The sequence below is a fragment of the Alligator mississippiensis genome, chromosome 16, assembly GCF_030867095.1.
Source record: "Alligator mississippiensis isolate rAllMis1 chromosome 16, rAllMis1, whole genome shotgun sequence".
Taxonomy (NCBI): Eukaryota; Metazoa; Chordata; order Crocodylia; family Alligatoridae; genus Alligator; species Alligator mississippiensis.
In genome coordinates, this window is record NC_081839.1 from 15,517,773 (window position 1) to 15,528,350 (window position 10,578).

At 53.7% G+C, this 10,578-nt stretch overlaps 1 long non-coding RNA gene across 5 annotated transcripts; it reads right to left on the reverse strand.

The window, feature by feature from the left end:
• Positions 1-983: 983 nt before the first annotated feature.
• Positions 984-5,754, reverse strand: LOC132246449 (uncharacterized). Of its 5 annotated transcripts, none has more exons than XR_009457736.1 (3): positions 5,681-5,754; positions 4,399-4,549; positions 984-2,930 (listed from the first exon to the last, which is right to left on the reverse strand). It is a non-coding gene; the product is annotated as an uncharacterized LOC132246449 (long non-coding RNA). The 5 variants fall into 5 exon arrangements; XR_009457737.1 differs by having other exon boundaries at positions 5,674-5,746; XR_009457735.1 differs by having other exon boundaries at positions 5,635-5,729.
• Between the last annotated feature and the right edge of the window lie 4,824 nt (positions 5,755-10,578).

Here is a 10,578-nt window from a genome sequence, read left to right on the forward strand (position 1 = left end):
GCTCTCCACGCCCTCGTCCAAGTCAATGATGAAGACATGGAATAGCACCGGTCCAGGGACCAAGCCTTGCGGGACTCCACCGACCACATCTTGCCAGGTTGATATCAACCCGTCCACCACCACTCTCTGGGTGCGACCCCTCAGCCAATTTGCCACCCGCCTGACCGTGTAGTCATCTCCATCACAGCCGCTCAATTTATTTACGAGAACAGAATGAGATACGGTGTCAGAGGCCTTCTTAAAGCCTAGGTAGATGACATCTACCTCGACTCCTGCGTCTAAGCATATTGCGACCTGGTCATAAAAAGAAACCAGGTTATTCAGGCAGGATCTGCCTGCAATGAATCCATGATGATTTCCTTTCAGCATCATGTCCCCTGCTGGGCTCCCATAAATGTGATCCTTAATGACTTTTTCTAGAGTTTTCCCAAGGATAGTGTTGACACGAACTGACCTATAGTTTCCTGGTTCCTCCCTCCTCCCCTTCATAAGATCTCACTATTTCCAGCTTTCTTGAAACAGCTGAGCAGCAAAGAATTAAGGGAAGTGCTTCATATATCAGGTGTCAAATATGATCTGAAATACTGCACAACTTTTCCCGTAAAGTTGGAGGGAAAGGAGAAACGCTTCATTTGTCCTTCAGACACATGGAATGACAATCTTGTCCTGATCTAACATGAAGGGAGAGAGTGACGATTTCTTGAAGAAGATGTTTCTGTGTCTATTTATTTATTATTTCTTTAATTAGTTGTGCCGTGTTGTGGTAGTGAGATACAGCTGCTGGAGTCCAGAGGCACTGAAGGGACAGCTTCCCCTCCATTTTGTGAGGCTGCTGAGAGGCAGCGTCCCCTCCATTTTGTGCAATGCCGAGAGGCAGCGTCCCCTCCATTTTGTGAGGCCGCTTAGCAGGCAGCTGCTAAGCCTTCACAACCGCTGTTACTGAAGAGGAGGACTCTTGGGCTAATTACCTAAGAAGCCAAATCCAGGGTTTCTTTACTTTAATTGTACAAGGAGTCTTTAATTAGGTGTCATTAGTCAGTTATACGTATACCGAAGGCCACTTTAAATCTTTTAGCAGTTAGGAGATAGATTGTTGTTTCCTGAAGACTGAGGTGCTCAAGAGGTTGGCTATATAGTAACATTGTTTTTACCTCTAGACATTTCAGCACAGGCATTCAGGGAAGTATATGACATGACATGACATGACATTATTACCGCTTGCCTTACTGCTTTGGTTAGTGGATTTTCGTACCTTAGTGAAATTAGTAATATTAACACATGGTCGATGGTGCAATAACAATCTGTTGTAACTATTTAGCGTGTGGAGCGGTGAGTGTGGTCGTGTTAGTTGAAGCCATCAGGGACCTGGATGTGACCAAGCAGTGAGATATTGCTCTGGGGGTTTCTTGGTTACGTCTTGTCTTTGCTATGTCTTGTCCCTCTTTGTCCCCAGCAGCTTGGCAACTTCATTCAATGTACAAAGGGGAGAACTAATGACAATGACTGTCATGTCATGCAAAGGGAGAGCATTGAATGAGCCCACCGAAGGGACGAAAGTGCTCAGACAGAAAGTGCTCGTTGACAGGCATGCATGCCTGGGTTGACACGGTGCTGCAGGACCCGCCTGGGCAGAACCGGGTCGGCACCGGCCAGGAAAAGCAGCATGCAGCTGAAGCCAGCGTCCCATGTGCTGCCGGAGACAGGAGGAAGCCGGCCAGGTCTGCGCCAGCCAGCAGAAGCAACGGCAGAGCCGCGTGCCGCTCGGGACTGACCGGTGCAGGCTTGTCCCGTCCCGAGCGGCACACGGCTCCACCGCCGCTTCTGCTGGCCGGTGCAGACCCGGCCAGACTCCTCCTCTCATCCCCAGCAGCACACGAGAAGCGGCCCCCTTTGGGCCATATGTTGGACAAGCCTGCTTTAGGGTATAACCCAAGGTTATCTAAGTGGGGATTAAAAAGTAACCATTTCCTTAGGAAGAAGCCACTCATAACTGCACAGGTCCTGCCCTTTCCTCAGAAATGTCCAGTGATCTTCAGTGTTGGATTAAAGCAGGGGTATCGCGTTCACCTTGCCCCAGGGGTGCCGGAGTAGGTTGGATCCAGAGTGGAGACGCGTCATCTGGCCTGTAGGGCTGCTCGCAGGGCAGAAGTGTGGTGGTGGGTCAAGCAGCATTAATTGCTCTGGTTCCTAGAGCCACGTTGGCCGCTGCTTGTCCTGACATCACGTTTGGTCCACAAGCAGCCCTGCAGGCCACGCGACACAGCGCTGCGCTCTGGATCCAGCCCACGAGGCTGGGAATCTGGCAGTGGGACGAGCGGCAACTCCCGAAGCTGTGGATATTAATGCTGCCACTGCTCACCCCACCACCCAGGACCCAGACCCGCAGGACAGACCACATGGCTCCGAAGGCTGGACCCATGCTGCTGTATTTTTGACAGCCCTGGATTAGAGAGACGGCTTGTATAGCGTGGTGGGGCAGTTCTTATATTCCTTCAAAGAAACAAAGCCAGCTCTGCAGGCACAGAAAGTCTGAACTCTCCTCGTTTCAGATGCAAAACCACAACATCCCAATATTGGAAACAGCAAGTTTGGTTACATAAATTAAAATGCCTTTTAAAGCTTTCATAAAAGTGGAGGAATGTGCGCTGCCACTGCGGCTGTGCTCTGCGGCAGCAGTGCTGCTGCCACAGGCCAGATAAAATGGCTTGGCAGGCCGCGTGTTGGACAAGCCTGATCTACAGCCATATGAAAATGAAAGAGTACCTTACAGGAGTAATTGTGCATGGTCAAAATGTATGCAGGGTTTAAGGAACTATCTAGTCCATGGAGTAAAAAAGTGAAAAGCATGGTCCAGCCAATGAGTAAATGTCCATTTCTGTCCACGTCTCAGTTCCAAGCAGAACAATACGAAGATTAAGTGTCTTGTACATCTGCAAATAGAACAAGCATTAAAAACAAGGTGCCATCTACTTGTGGGGTTTTACAGTAAATGACTGCCATATACTCATGCTGATGATGTTTCAGAGACCTTCTGCTTGGCCCAAGATCTTTCTGCAGTTTGTTCATGTATATTATTAGTTAGAAGAACAATATGGACTGCAGAGTATGTATTTTCATTCGTTCACTTTATTTGTTATACCATTTCTGTTCACCTAAGATCTTCCTCTGCCCTGGTAGTTCATGATTACATTCCCTCATGCATTAACACATTGACATCACGTGCATGCAGTACTCGGGAGGGGAGGAAGTTTGTGGGGCAAGAATAGGGAGCTGAGGTGTGCATATAAAATGGGGAAGGGGCTTGCCATCAGCAACCAAAAAATAAACATGATGGAAGCAATTAAGAAGCTCCAAAATCAGGGATTTGAAAGGGGCAGAAGAAGAAAAGACCTACGGTCCATCTAGCCCAGACCCTGCTCCAGCACTGGCAGAAATGGTCACTACAGAGGTAGCGAATTGAACTGGATGTAGCTAATGCAGTGGTTCTCAACCTGGATCGATCGGAGGAACCCCTCAGAAAACATCACCTCTTCATTTTCACTCTTTTTTAACTACTGAAAAAAAAAAACCCAGCAGTTTTCTGTTGCAAAGAACTCAAAAAGACCACGACTCTGGATTTCTGTTTGAAATCTCTGGGTGCATCTTGCGAATCAGATTTGCCCACCTAATGGTGCTGATAGGTGTGGTACCCCCGGCTCCCTCGAAAGGATCTAGCGTCCTAAGGTATAGATTTTGAGGGGCTCAGTGTGAGCACCCTTTGCTACAGAGAGGCTCAGAAGCGGGAAACCTATGTGACCTTTTCACTTAGGAGAGCAGGGCGAGTCCCCAGGGTTGATATTACAGGCTTTTCAGTTTTGTGGCCCATGTGGCACACTGCACCTGAAGGTCACTGAAGAGGCATGGAGGGAGCAGGAGGAGGAAAGCAAGAGTCCCAGGGAGAACAAGGGAATGGCAACGGCACAAGAAAAACTGAAGGGAAGCAGTCTGCTGTGCTGGCTGGGACATGGCACTCCTCCCTCTCCCCTGGCCTCCACAGCCAGCGCAGACACAGCTCCCTCAGGCGCCTCCAAACGTCCCGCGGCCCCTTGGCTTCTAGGTAGCGGTGGCCCTGGCAGTGTTGACACCAGGTCTCTGGGGCGGGGAGCTCATCCGCGGTGCAGCTGGGGGTCTCTGAGGGAATCGGCCTAGGGAAGGGGGCTGCACAGTGTGCATCATCTCCTGTCCCCGGGTCTCCCACCGTTGGACCAGCTCCTCCTGCAGCTGCTGCTTTACTGCCTGTGGTGCCGACCACCGTGGGGACACCCCCAAGCCCATCCCAGGAGGGACAATGTCAGGGACCTTTCCTGCCCCCTCAGCCCTTACTTGATGCCCCCCTGGGTCCTGATCCCCCAGCCTCACCTCAGGCTGCAGCAGGGCTGCCAAGGGAAGGGACACGGCTGCCACGGGCTCCAGCACAGCCACCAGGACAGGCCTCCCCGCACCAGGGCCTGGGCTCTCGCTCCCCTACGCTCACACACGGTGCCGCACCACAGCGTCCGGTCTGCGGGGCCTGCGGGCAAGGAGACAGCAGGGACGTCACCACGGGATGGGAGACACGGGACCATGCCCCTGCCCTTGCCCCAAAGTCTGCCCAGCTGTGCCCCCGACTGTCCCCACGCACAGCAGCCTCGGGCTCGTCCTCACTCCCCTCCTGCCCCGCACAGGCTGCACGGACCAGAAACACCCAACCAAACCCCCCCTCCTCACTCCTGCCTGGCCTCTGCCAGGCCCTGCAGCCCCCGCCTGCACCCAGCACAGCCCAGGGCCCTGCCCTTAGGTGCCTCCACTGCCCCCACTCCCCTCCCCCACGGCACCCACAGGGGACAGCCCCCCCACCGCCCCCCAGAGTGCCCTGCTCTGGGCCCCGCACCCCACAGCCCCCACCCACGGCCAGGCAGGGCTGGCCTGTGCAGCGTGGCCCAACAGCCCCAGACACCAGTGGGGCCTCCCGCCCGGCACCTCTCCACTCCCGCCCGCAGCCCCTGCCCCACCAAACCTTGCCACTGCCCCTCACCCTCGACCCCTGCTCCCCCAGCTGTGCCCCTGCCAGTCTCCATCAGCAGCCCCTGCCCCCCAGCCCTGCCAGAGCCCCCCCGCCCCGAGCCCCTCACTCCCCACCCTCAGGCCATGTCCCGCCAGGCCACGCGCTGCCCCGCACGCCCCCCGCAGCCCCTGCCCCCCAGCCCTACTGGTGCCCCGCACTGCCCACCACAGGTGCCCTGGCTCCTTTCACCAGGTGACATCAGAGACCCTCAGGTGGGAGTCACTCCTGCTGCCGCCCCGCCCCGCATTAACCCTTTGGTGGCAGTAACCGCTGCAGGACCCACAGAGGGGGCGGAGCTGCTCCAAGGCCAGGAGACACCCCTCCAGTCCCTGCCTCAGTTTCCCCTGAACCCCGCAGCCCTGCACCCGCTCCCGGGGAGACCCCCCACAGCTCCCAGCAGTGCTCCCGCCCCAGCTCCAGCCTCAGTCTCCCCAACCAACCCCGGGCCTGCAGGCCCCGTCCCGCACAGCCCCGTGGTGCCCCGCGCTCCCGACCCGCAGCCCCGCCCATGCCGGAGCCCCGCCCCTTCACTCGCAGCCCCGCCCCTTCACCGCAGCCCCTGCCCGCCCAGGCAGGCCGATGCGCCTCACTCTGCACCCAAAGCTGCTGCACCGCAACCCCCAGCTCTTGCCCCGCAGCCCCTGAGCCGTGCACTGCCCCGCCTCCCCCCCCGCTGCAGCGTCCCGCCTCCGCCCATGGCGTCACAGACGTGACGTCATTGGACGGCACTCATCGTCACTCCTGCCGCCCCGCCCCCGCGTTAACCCTTTGGTGGCAGCAGCTGCCGCAGGACCCGGGGGGCGGGGCTGTTCCGCGGGGAAACTGAGGCAGGGCCCCGGCTGCCCCGGACCCTGCAGCGTCCTGCTCGGCCTCCCCTGCCTACGTTTACTCCGCCCCCGCCCCACACACGGCTCCCGTCCTGCCGGACCCTGCCTCAGTTTCCCCCCGGCCTCCAGCAGGGCCGCGGCTCCCCTCGTGCCTGGAGACCCCCGCGCCTCCGCCCCGCACCCCTCTGTGCCAGAAGGCATGTCCTAGGAGACATGCTCTCCAAGCCCTTTCCTCAGCTGCTCTGGGCAAACCGTAACCCCCAGATCCTCTCTGGGGAATGCTCTCAACCCTTCCCCCCGGCACATGTTGGCACAAGGTGGCAAGCAGTCACCTGCAGGAGGGAAAGGGCTGATGATGGAGCATCCTCCCTTACTGCATGTGCCTCCCGATCCTGCTCATGGCAGTGTGGAATCAGAAAAAATATATGCCTTAAACTTTGATTATTTTAGTTATAAGATGACATAACCGCTTTGTGTAGAATTGCTGGCTCTGTACAGTAGAACAGATAAGGGCAAGTGTTTGTTCTTTGTAACTCTTCTGCAAATGCTTCGCTCACCGCGGCCTTGAAGGTAAAAAAAAAAAAAGTATGTACAAAGTAGATTTCCAGGTGCAAGAAGGAGGTTTGTGAACTAACCCTATCTCCCCCATAATTCCCATCCTGATAACAGCAAAGAAATAATGAAGTAATATTATAGCCGCTTTTCATGCTAATTTCACTATATGATCACGTGAGTTGTAAGCGACTGTTAAAAAGTATATAAGCCTCCTGATTTTGCTCTTGGGGGGGGGACCCCTTCCAAGTGCTTGGGAAATCCATGTCACTTTGGAACTCCCCCTACAGCTGTAGTTTCTTTTGAATAAAAGCTTCTGCTGACCTGACCCAAAAGTACTCTGTGTGTGTTTCCACGACAGCAGAAATCTCCACGGGCACCTTCGAGGGAGAGGGCAGCCTGGGCCAGGCCCGCGGAAGACTTTGCACCGTGGGACAAACATCCTGCATGGGCCCCAGTGCCCAACCGGGAGTGAGGCAGCAGGTAATGTGGTCCCCGGGTCTGTGCCACCGAGCTGATGGGCTGCTGGGGAAGGTCCCACCCACCCGCATATACCTTTCTAGCCTGCGATTCCTCCTGGATGTGAGGGTGCTGTCCACGGGGCTGCTGGGGTGAGCCCCTTGGCCCTTCCTCAATGCAGGCCCTTCCCTCACCTTGTAAGATGTCGGCGTGCCCAGAGCAGATGGTGGGGAACAGCACAGGGCCCGATGCTTGTTGCAGCAGTGCCACTGCAGAGGCAGTCCCTTCCCCGCCATCCGCCCTGAGCCCTGCATGCGCCCGCTGCCGGCAACAAGCCAGGCCGAGGTTGCAGGGGCCCTGGGGCACCTGCTTGCAGCCTCCCTGCTGCCTGCTCAGAGCAGCCCGGGCTCTGTGATGGGCAGCAGGGGCCCGCCCAGGACCCGAGCCGGCTGTGGCAGGCAGCCAGGATGCTGCAAGCAGTTGCACCGGGGTCCAGCTCCCCAGCCTGGCTCCCCCACCACGCAAGATACCAGTGCCCCGGCCCCGCTCCCCCTGCCTCCTCCTCGCCCTTGCCTCCTGCCCACTCACCTGCCCTGCTGCCTTCCCAGCACCACTCGCTTCTGCTGTCTGGCCCAGGAAAGGAGGAGGAGGAGGAGGGGAGGAAGGGACTAGAGCCTAGCGTGGCCGGGAGCCAGGCTGGGGCTGCACCCAGTCAGTCTTCGCAGCCAGAACGGACAGAAAGACCAAAAGCCCCAATTCTGGCAATACTAATGGTAGGAACAGAGAACCGGGAGCCAGGTGGAGCCCAGGCCCACCTCCCCTCTGCCACGTACAGACCAGAGGAGTGCTCCAGCCTCTTCAGGAGCTGCCTCGTGGCAAGGCTGTTCCAGGCCTTGGAAAGCAAATTGCAACGCAGACTGTTGAGCTTCTCATCCCATCTGAGGTGAATCACAGCCGTGGCAGAGCAAGTTTGTAGGAGAAAGCTCACAAGTCTAGCATGGCTGCTTCTTCCACATTTTGGATGAGACGAGATCGGGAGGATCAAGGGTGGATGAAAAATGGCCTTGTGTCCAAGCGCGGAGGAAGGAGGAAAGCTCAGTCCTCACAAGGGATAGAGGTGGCAGATAATGACTCCACGCAGAAGTCTGCAGCAGCGCTGTCTAACAGCAAGCTCCATTTATTTTCTGAGATGTACAAAAGCCTAATGTTCAACTGGGCAAAGCAATCCAGCAGGACCGACGGTTGAATGCAAGTGCATCAACGCCATGTGGCACACTGAAAAGACAGAGAAGAAACACGTCCGAGGACGCTGCATCATTCTCATGATCGTTCTTGTCTTTGAAGAGCTGCACCAATATCAAGCCCCCTCCAGCCCTGCAAGCCAGCACACTTTGCAGGTGGAAAAGCTGGGAAGAAAAGCAGCAAGCCAGCAGCAGAGCCTGGATAGGAGCTGAAACCCCTCACTTTCTCTTTCCTCTCCACAGATCGCTGGCCTACGCCTTTCTCAGCTGTTCCAAATAGGAGCTGCCTTGGTCCTTATATCTGCACACTGTTAGAAATTGTGCGCAGAGAAGAGGGTTTCCTTCTCTAGCAACACAGGAAGCACAGCCTGCACCTTCAGGTGCCCACAGCTTCCCCCATAGTAACTAAGCATGATCAATAAGCTTAACGGCAGACCTGTGTCTTATTTGGTAAATTGTATTGTGATTGGAGTTTACGACCGCAGGTTGAAGAAGAGTTATGGAGGAAAAAAGGGGGGAACCCAGGGAAATAACCGGGCTGCAAGCACCGATCCTGCAGACCCCTGGATCCAAGGCTTGCAACAGGACATAGATGACTCCCAATGAAATGAGGGGGGACTCTTCCACATGATGCATCTGGGGGAATCTTCATCTAGTGAGTATACCTGTGCCCCTTCATCCCCTTATGTCCCACTTCAAGTAGCAGGAAAAATTTATAAGTGTCTTACAGATACGGGAGCAGATTTATCCTCACTGGGAGACTCTCCAAAAAGGGCGGGAATTGCGGTCTCAGGAACTGAAAAAAAAATGATGGGAGTAACTGGGAAAACTATGCGAGTGCCCCGTGGCACTGAGACAGACGCAAGTGCAGATGGGACCCTTTACCTTATTCACTCATGAGAATCGAGGCATTGCTTCAGGTGTCTTAACTCAGCCGTGGGGAATTTCCAACCGTCCCATAGCATACTGCTCTGCTCAGCTAGATCCTGTAGCGAGGGCAGCCGTTCTCTGTGTCAGAGTGCTAGGACACCCTCCTGTGGTTCAAGTGCCTCCTGCGCTAAAAGCTCTCCTATTACAACACAACACCCAACATTTTTCTAACCAGCGTCTGAACAGATACGAAGTACTGCTGTTAGCAGCAAAAAATGTGTAACTTCAGCGATGTACAGTTCTAAATCCAGCCACTTTACTTCCAAATCCTGAGGATGGGGACCCTCATTGTGGTGGGAAAAACCTCCCTAAGGTCCGTTGTCTAGCTGTAATTTGATTGACAGACAACGCGGGTAAAGAAAGACAGCTGTTTATTTGCTCGAGCAAAGACCATAAAGCCAGCAAAAGGCAAAATGGCCCCCCATCAAGGGTGAGGCGATCTTTTATACTTCTTACAACAAAGCAAGACTATATGGTTAACAAAAAGCAATACTTGGGCGGTGCTTTGTAATCTTTGTAACAGCATATTTTTATTAAGCTGAACTAGCACTTATTAAAAGCTAAAAGTTAAGTAACAGTAACATTATAACGTGTTAGCAAAACCTTACACAGTAGTAGATACTTTTTAAGGACGCAACTAGTATACCCAGAACAATGGTTTCTCTGTCTTATCTTATTTCTTGCTGTAGCTGATTTTTTTAGCACACAGACACAGATCCACTTTTTAACTCAGAAAATGCTTGGTACAGTTAAAATGATTACATGACACAAGCAAAGGCCTAGCTATCATTCTGCCTTGTGGTCAGCTGCATTGCTAGGCCACAGGTCATGCCTTGTATTCAGCTGTAAAGCTAATACTTCTTAATAATCCAAATTATTGTAAACCTAACAGTATGCTATGAGAAAACTATTCTATTTCAGGGTAATAACAAACATGCTCACTACACCCCTTAGCTACCAGAAACTCTGGGTTCCATCAATTTGTGAGAGCCTTCATACCGTGGCTTGGAGTAAGAGAATTGGAATTAGCCATAATTAACATTTCAGCCACAACAGAAGCTTTAGCAAGGCAAGAAATCCCACGGCAGAGTCTAGAATAATGGTGTTACAAAAGTGCGAGCAGATTGAAAGAAAACATGAAAGGCTGCATGAGGAAATAGAGGGGCTCATGAGAATGGAAGTTTAAGGCTAAAGTGAGACTAAAGAGTCTCAAAGTGGGGACTGGAATCAGAAAAAAATAAATGCCTTAAACTTTGATCATTTGAGTTATAAGATGACATAACGGCTTTGTGGAGAATTGCTGGCTCTGTACAGTAGAACAGATAAGGGAAAGTGTTTTTCTTTGTAACTCCTCTGCAACTGCTTCACTCACCGCGGCCTTGAAGATAGCAAAAAGGATGTACAACTCTGATTTCCAGGTGCAAGAAGGAGGTTTGTGAACTAACCTCGCCTCCCCCATAAGTTCCCATCCTGATTACAGCAAAGA